Raw genomic sequence first — 8,939 nt, 5'->3', positions numbered from 1 at the left:
GGTTAATTATGCAATGTATTTACGGTAGAAACTGTTTAAACTTCAAAAACGTGCAATACGTATGATAACCATGCAAATCACATAATTTTGCACATACTGAAGAATTGTTTTTAAAGCTGCATTCATTTGATATTCATATAATTTCAACAAATTTCAGACTGCTTCATTGATGTAGTCTCTCACCAAAGAGTTATTACTTGATATTTTTAACGATTATTTCATATATAATTCTGATGTATGTATGTAATCAGAAATTCTCATGAAATATATATTCCTTTTTATAGATATAATTTTCCAAGAACAGTGATTTCTTATAAAAGGTCCCGTAATTTGGAATAGTATGTTAGATATGTTTAGACAGTGTTCCAATTAAGTTGATTTTAAAAGGAAATGTAAATTTATTACAGAAAAAATGATATGCAATATATTGTAAGTTTATATACATAAAAGTTTTATCAATTGTATGTTGTTCGTTCGTGTATTGTTTGTTATTGTTGTTGTTGTGACTCACATGCAAGTTTTATTAATTGCCTGTTGTTCATTCGTGTATAGTTTGTTATTATTATTGTTGTTGTTGTTGTTGTTGTGACTCTTTAACTTGTTGTATTCGTTAATGTTTGTAGCCGAATGAAACAAGTGCAGTAAAAAAGGATTAGCCTTGGTAGGTCAATGGCTTTTGCTAATCCCCCACATCTGCTGCGCCTTGTGTGTGTGTCAGACGATATGATGTCATCTGACCTTATTTCCATGTATTTTTGTATAGTACTATACTTTGCACTGTGTTTCAGTTATGTTTAAGTTTTATGGGGTTTTTTACGTTAAATATATGTGATCTTTATGTTGTATCTTTTCTTCTTTTTTTTCTTTATGCATTTCCTTCGAAGACAGCAAAAACGGCCAAAATAAAACAAAGCAAAGCAAAACAAAACAAAATCATAACGGAGGCGTTATCTATATTTCTTCTACCATTTTTGCTCTCTGTTTTTTTAATCGTTTAAGATTCCTTCCATCAGCCAGGACAGTGGTATTGTATTATGATTATTATTATTGATGTGATCAATAACGCAAGCCCTTACATTGGGCCGAATGCATAAAACAAGCAATTGCTTGTAAGCAATTGCATCAAGCAAAAGCACAAGCTTGTCTAGCAAAAGGTCTAGCTCAAGCAATTGCTTAAATCCAAATGCATAAACTTTTGCTTGTGCTTATACCTTTTGCTTGTCCCGCACAAGCAATTGCTTGCGTTTTCAACAAAAAGGACGTCACGCCTGTGCGAACACAAGAACAAAGGCGAGTGTGGCAGCATGTATTTGAAAGGGCATGTGTGTACGGAAACATTTCCTGACATAACAAAGGAGCTATGAAATGACACTCATAAATGCACACCCAGACCCACACACACATCTATACACACACGTACTGGCTGATTCCCATCACTGCTTATAGTGGCCCGGATGTTCCAGATCGCACGTGGAGCGAGGTCTCCTTGCTCTCCACCGAAGTCAGACATCCTACCTGTTTTTCATCACATTTTGCGTGCTAACCACTGGACATTCCCGTTGTTGAAACAAAAAGTTTCTTACACTACTTAGGAATAATTTCTTCTAGATTTATACCTCTCCTGCACAAGTGTGGTCTTTCTTTCTTTAATATGAAAAATGATACTAAGTCTTAAGAGGGAACGTCCCAGTTAAGCAAAAGCTCAAGCTCATTTTACAGAGCTTGGAAAATCGTAAGCAATTGCTAGCAAGAACAAGCAAAAGGTATGCTTTATGCATACGTTTTTAAGCAAATGCTTGGTCTCTAAGCAATTGCTTGCAGGCAGCAAGCAATTGCTTGTGCTTGCTAGCAAAAGCTTCTGCTCTCAAGCAATTGCTTGTTTTTATGCATACGGATTCAAGTAAAAGGCTAGCACAAGCAATTGCTAGCGTTTATGCATTCGGCCCAATAGCTAATCTTTGAAAGCGTGTCCACTGGAAAACGATTTTACCTCCAGAAACCACGACTATATAAGGTGTGCATGGAATGGAGATGACAAGTTTTCATTCCTCTTGTTTTCTTTTTTCTGCAGCCCGTTATAGTACTTGCCAGAGCAAGAATTCCTATTCTCTGCATATACATTTGCACGTACTACCAAACCGCGCTCTTTCAGATAAACAACAATAACAACAATAATGGTGATGCTATGCAGCAGCAGCAGTAATAATAGTAGTAGTAATAGTGATAATAACAATAACACCATAACAACAACATCACAACCACCACTACCACCACCACCAATAATAATAATGATAATAATGATGATAATAATCATAATCATAATCATAATAATAAAAATAATAATAACAACTCAAAGAAACTCAATACAATCTATACCCGACAAAAGGTTTCTCTGTTCATTTAAACTGGGAAAAGAGAGAAAAAAAAACAAGAAGATTTAAAATGATTAATTTTGATAGACCGGAGCTTTGCCTTGTGCCGGACTATACCACTTTGGAGTGAGAAATGTATGCAAAGAATATGACATATGGTATAACTTAAAAAAGCAAAAAAAAAAAAAAGTAAATGACATGATATACAATCATAGCTATATTTTCGAACAGAGTACGCATCCTGCCAGACGTATTTTGAAGGAGAAATCAAATCCGTTCGAGATGTTTGTCAATTAAATCGATGAAATGAAGGCAATGGACCAATGAAAATTTGTGCGAAATCAACGAATAATCGTCATCTTTATATCAGTGAACCAGCCATTTGATGGCAAAGTCAGATAGGTTGTTTCGTTTGTGCGATAAGATAGTACGCCCTTGGCCCTTCACCTACTTGCACAGAGAGAGAGAGAGAGAAAAGCAACATTTTGAGTTAAGTTTTCCCCTCAGCGTCAGTGTAACGAAAGAGACTGCTCTGTTATACATGGCTTATGTTCGCGAGGTATTATACGCGCATAAAAATATAGATTACTTTCATTACTTACATGCCTAGAATAAAATTAATTTTCTTTATAAGTAGAAATGAATGAGCAGTTGATTCTTCCATCATTCATCATAGCTGTCACTTCATAAAAAGCTCATACAGTGCGCTGGGAGAACTTTTTAGGAAGTAATCGCTATATACATGCATGGCTTATGGTAGCGCATGTAATAATGATGTGCACATGTGGGGCGCTTTCATTATTCGAATGAGTCTCTAAATCATCCACTTGAATTAATAGAAATAAATGAGCAGTTGACACTTCATCATATACATAAGTGGTTTTTTTTTTTCGTGAAAACACTTCAACATAATCCTGTGAGTCTTCCATAAATGATCTGTCAATATAATAAAGCTCATGATTACGACTTTTGACAACTCACAGCTCCCATACGCATGGAAAAGATCCCGCTTCATTCGTTCATCGCAAAGAGCAGGGTGTAGTACTTTTTTTCTCCCTTTTTTCTTCTTTTTCCCTTTTTCTTGCCTTTTTCTTTTCCCCTTCTTAAGTTGATTTCACGTCAGTTGACATTGGTTTCTTTGATTTTGTTTCACGTAATGTTTGTAGTTTCATTAAGTCATTGTTTTGTTCTCTTATGTATTTTCCGAGGGTCCCATACTCTACAAGCTTTGCTTTTTAGTGGGACCCTCCATTTCCATTCCGATCCTTGTATTATGCATAAAAATGTATATACCTTAGAAAATGAACTTATGTTGTTACTCGTGATCACATGTACGTTTTCTTTGAAATTGTTACAAATATGTTCTGTTAATGCATTGTATATAATTTTCCCTGTTTATTCAATGGAAATGGAAATAAAGTTGAAGTTGAAGTTGAAGTACTTCATCCGGTGAAGTAGTCCGCCCAAAGTTTATACAACTGGACCCCATGGTAGACCAGCAGCACTATGATAGTGCAATAGTGCAGCTGAGTCTATAGGCAATCCAGCCATCTTGTCTTGTATTACAAATGGAAAATGAAAGCAAACAAACAAAGTTTGTTATTTGGCTGATGGTTTTACAACTCGAGTCTTTGATATTTTGGCTCAATGAAAATACACCGTCTATATAACAGCAAATTGTTTACTGTTTAATGACTTGCAAGAGAATGAGACGCTCAAGCTATATTCCTACGAATATATTCAATAATTATGCTGCCACTACATCAAACTACATATGCGACAAATAATGTTTTCGATAAGCCTATATACACCGAATCTGCATGCATTCAAACCCCGGTCATTGTCTGGGTTTTCACCACACGCTAACACACACACAAATTGACCCTGTGCAAAGTTAAAATTTTGAACAGTGGGTTGAAAATAGAGCAAAATCTGAACCCTAACTTAAGAATTAATCTTGAATTTAATGGAATTTATTTATACTTTCATTTTTAAATTGCCTTCGACAAAATTGCACACTCTTCAGCTATTACTCATATGAATGTCAGTGTTATCTGATACAGTTTTTTGGCTACTAAGGATAATTTTTTTTTTGTAAAACCTATTTTATTTTTTTTAAATTTATTTATTTATTTCAAAACAGTATAAAGTAATCACACACATCAAGTATATAAATAAAATAATATCATACAATCATACAGATTTAAAATAGACTAACTGCCGGTCTTCCTCAGGGCTCTGTTTTCGTAAAAATCCATGAAACATGAACAACAACATCCACAACGGTAACAACACCAACAATAAGAAAACAATTTGTTTCAAAATAGATAATTGTGGCAGATCAGCACGGGACACGTAATACAGTCAAATATAAAAATGAAGTGAACGCACATGTACAAACACCTGGAAATACGATAAAACAAAATAACATCTAGAAAAATATATATGTCCCTTATCATCTGCTTACGGAACAGTCATTAGTGTTGCCACATAGTAAAACACACTGTGATTCACTGTGAGAAACACAGTGAATTATGTCACACTAAGGTTATTGTGGTCAGTATACTGACAAACATGCGTCGAAAGGTATTTCTGGATGTGCTATTAGGTCTTACTATGTAGGCCTAAAGCCAAACCAAAACAGAAACTCAAGACTTTTTCTAAATTTCCCACATTTCCAAATGTATTGGAAATGTATCGCGTATAGATTGTTAACTTTTTTCTTCTAACTTATCCGGTTCTACAAACCTTTTAATCTTATACTCCATTGGCGGTGTGTTATTTTTCCGACCTGAAAAGGTTAATTTCTTCACCAACATTATAACGTTATTAACTAATTGGACTTTTCCTTTGTCTGATTAATCAATACCAAAAAGGATGTCTTCCCAACTCAACTGTTGCAAGTTAACATAATAAAAAAAGGACTACACTTTTCTTTAGCCTTCCTGGAAAATTCACATGTGTAAAATAGATTCAGATAAATACCGATAAACACCGATAAATACCGATCACAATTATCGATCCCAGCACTAGTTGTTGTAATCACAGCACTGCGAAGTCCGCGGGAACAGCGCGACAAAAAATAATTGCGCGTGATTATAGTCAAATATTAACAGATGTAGTCACGACTAGTTTTAGTTTCATAATGAGGAAGACAAATTGAAAAGACACAAATTACATCCCTTTTTTGAAAAACAACAATCTAACTTTTGCTCCGAGGCTCAGATATATATGTAGCCATGTCTAAAGTGTTCTTGTACGTTACGAAGGAGACCATTAGCATTGGCAACGCTAACACCAGTACCGAACTTAAGCAAATAACGCAGGTGATAATCCCCAGGGGCTAGATAAGTGTCAGCCAATGGGGAAAACGCACTTAAAGTGCTAACACAAACGGCGGAGCTCGGTTCAGCTTACGACATTCAACACCGAGCCCAACACCAGCACCAGCAGTACGTCATGATTTTGAGGTCAACCTCCCTTCATCTACTGACCAAACTTGAAAACACCCTCTGTAGTACGTGCAGTATTTAACTAGTGTTTACTGCGTTAAAAAAAAAATCTGAATGGAGCCGGATCGCACGCACGCAAACTGCATACGGATTGGCACGCATAGTAAGAGCTGTGCGGCCACGTGTGCGTCATGCGGTTGCTCGTCGAGCCATACAAAGGTCATTATATCCGCATTTCTTCATTTGCATATGAAATAATGAACACGTCTTGTGTGTGAGCGTGTGTGTAGGCCTACGTGTAAGGTGCACAGTGCATTGGCTCAATGCGTACAGCAAGGCTCCACACACAAGATGGGCATTTGTACCGGCGCGTTTCAGCGATTTTGACATGCTTTTTACTAAAAATATTGAAAACCTTTCGATGAATGCGAATATAGAGTAATACAAATGACTCTTCATATGATTTCGCGTCGGGGTTATGGTGTTTATTTACTGATATTTTTTCGAGATTTCATGATATTCGACTGAGAAGCTGGTGATAGCACAAGTTTGTAATTGTGTCTTGAATGTTTGGTATTCTGTATCTATATAAATCGTAATCATTTGTCGTCATCGCTTCTCGGCCTTTTGGCTAAGATCATGTGTAGTATCTGTTCTTTTCAGCTTAATATCTGAAACGCGACTCACCGAGTCGCTTGTATATTAAACTGATTTTTGAACCTAGGCCATGGAATAGGGGCTTGCTCCATCCTGGCCACGGGTTGGCCCGGTATTGCAGTACCTCCGGGATCGGCCCACCCCCAAGGGGGTAATATCAATCCAAAGAAAGAATCTTTCTTCTTCCTTCTACTCATATATACTATCTGCTTATACTCTGTTGCTGCTCATTTGTCTTCTTCTTTCCATGCGTGGCCTCTCTCCATGCGCATGCCTCTTTATTATGTATTCTATTCGATTTCTTTTCTTCTACCTTTTGTGTTCTTCATTTTCTATAGAATTTCATAAATCTTTATTATACATTTGTTCTTCAAGTACGTCATCATTATAATGTTCATACTTCTTCATAGTTGTGGGTAATTTCATGTAAGAATAACAATGAATCCTTAGCAGCCAAAATGAAATTATTATGTTTACAATGCGAACATATATAAAAGATAGGATCATTGTTAAATAATCTGTAAGATTGTAGTGACAATAATATATATATATATATATATATATATATATATATATATACACTCGACAAAAAAAAAAGAGAGACAAAGTAAACACTTTTTATAGGTCATATTTCTCATAGAATATCAGGGTAAGTATTAATGTTTTATATATCATGTTAAAGGCAATTTAATTGGCTATTAACCTGATAAGTCAATAAAAAGGGAAACTTTACGCATGAGTGAAGACATTCGTTTTTCTCTTCCGAGGCACAAAAGTAAAAATTACAAAAAATGGACCATTTCTCATTCATGCGTATCATGCTCTTCTAGTATGACAAATGAGAACAAAAGACAAATCCAACACAATGGGAAACACAAATTTATGCGGTAAATTTACCCATTGATCTCTATAATGTCTTTGTAGCTCCAAAGATAAAGAAAGGCAAAATATAATGGAGAAAAGTAAGAATCTTCTGTCAAAGATACATTGAAATGACATTAGAAAAGAGGCAATGTTAATAAAAATGGTAGAAATTCAAAATGCTGTTCGAATGAAGCACATTGAAAATGATAACTAGTTCTTGAATTTGTATCATAAATTCTTAATTCCCTAAATCAAAAGAATAAAAAAAATCAGTCCATTTTATCACCTTTACATTTTTCTCTCTATGATATCTAAATTTGATTTGACAGAAGATTATTATTTCCTTTCTTAATTTCCCACTGTGTGTGTGTGTGTTGTTGTTGTTTTTTATGATTAAAGAGATACAAGGAACGTAAACTCTTTTTTTTTTTGCTATGCATTCATTCATGTCTCTTATGGTGTTAAATTTGTCTTTTGTTGTCATTGCTAGAAGGGCATTTGCAAATGAATCCCCACGTGTGAAATTCTGCAATTTTTACTTTTGTGCCTTGGAAAACAAAAACGAATGTTTTCACTCATGCACAAAATTTCCCTTTGTATTAGCCTACCAGGTTGACAGCCAATCAAATAACCTTTTGATATGGTATATGACATAAAGACTTTTATCAAAATCTTCAATGTAAAGTATGATGCACTGGAAAAAAAAGTGTTTACTTTATTTCTCTCTTTTTTTTTGCTGAGTGCATATATGAAATTTGTATATAATATTAGTAGATAAACTAATCTAATAATGTAAAGATTACAATGAGATATATGAATATTAGTAAATAAATTTAGTAAATACAAAATGAATAGACACTTTTGGGAATATGGGTATAAAGGAGTGAAATCAAATTGAAATGCTGATTGGAACAATAATGATACAAATCTGTGTAATCTAAAAAAAAAACATTTATAAAAATTACTGAGAATTCAGTTGATCAATAGAATATGGTGTTTCATTTCTTTTTCTGAATCGGCCTCCTTTCGCGTTTAAACTGTCTAAAATTCTTCACATGCTTTAAGGAAATAGAATAATTTTTCTTTTTTGGTAATCAATTTGTATATTGTGAGTGATTTGATGAAGATTTGACAAACTGCATGAAAGAGAATGCATATACTGCGGATATATTAGAGGAACTAACAGAAAAAAAAAAACATATTTTGTTTCTTCCAATTTCTAAGTTATGATTTACACTGCATAAGAACATTTTCCTAATCCATGCAATTTCTATCGAGAAAATATATTACACACTCTTTTTTTTCTACTCTCCCTAAACTTTCTATTTGTATCAGAGTAAGTCCACTATTGACAACTTGTTTGCAACATTTAAAAAAAAAATCTATAAGATCAGACACTGGAAGATTATACTGTTTTATCATTTTAAACGTATACAACTTTCCGATATTATATCCGTAGTATATGTATTCCGTTTCATATTCCACTGAATATTTACACCAAGTATTTTAACATTTTCAAAATTAGAAAATCATCACAATAATGCTTCAGCTATGGGTGAGATTCTAGCAATTATTACTCTAACCACACATTCCT

At 34.3% G+C, this 8,939-nt stretch overlaps 1 non-coding gene across 1 annotated transcript; it reads left to right on the top strand.

Annotated features, from left to right (window-relative positions):
- The first annotated feature begins 6,435 nt into the window (after positions 1-6,435).
- LOC139738638 (U2 spliceosomal RNA) lies at positions 6,436-6,627 on the top strand. Its single transcript, XR_011711461.1, has one exon. It is a non-coding gene; the product is annotated as a U2 spliceosomal RNA (small nuclear RNA).
- Positions 6,628-8,939: the final 2,312 nt, after the last annotated feature.

This window comes from Diadema antillarum, unplaced genomic scaffold (genome assembly GCF_040938485.1).
Source record: "Diadema antillarum isolate AM-2024a unplaced genomic scaffold, OU_Dant_1.0 seq00000760_RagTag, whole genome shotgun sequence".
NCBI classification, from domain to species: domain Eukaryota; kingdom Metazoa; phylum Echinodermata; class Echinoidea; order Diadematoida; family Diadematidae; genus Diadema; species Diadema antillarum.
The sequence above is the reverse complement of the archived record's forward strand: the minus strand, read 5'-3'. Positions and strand labels throughout refer to the sequence as shown.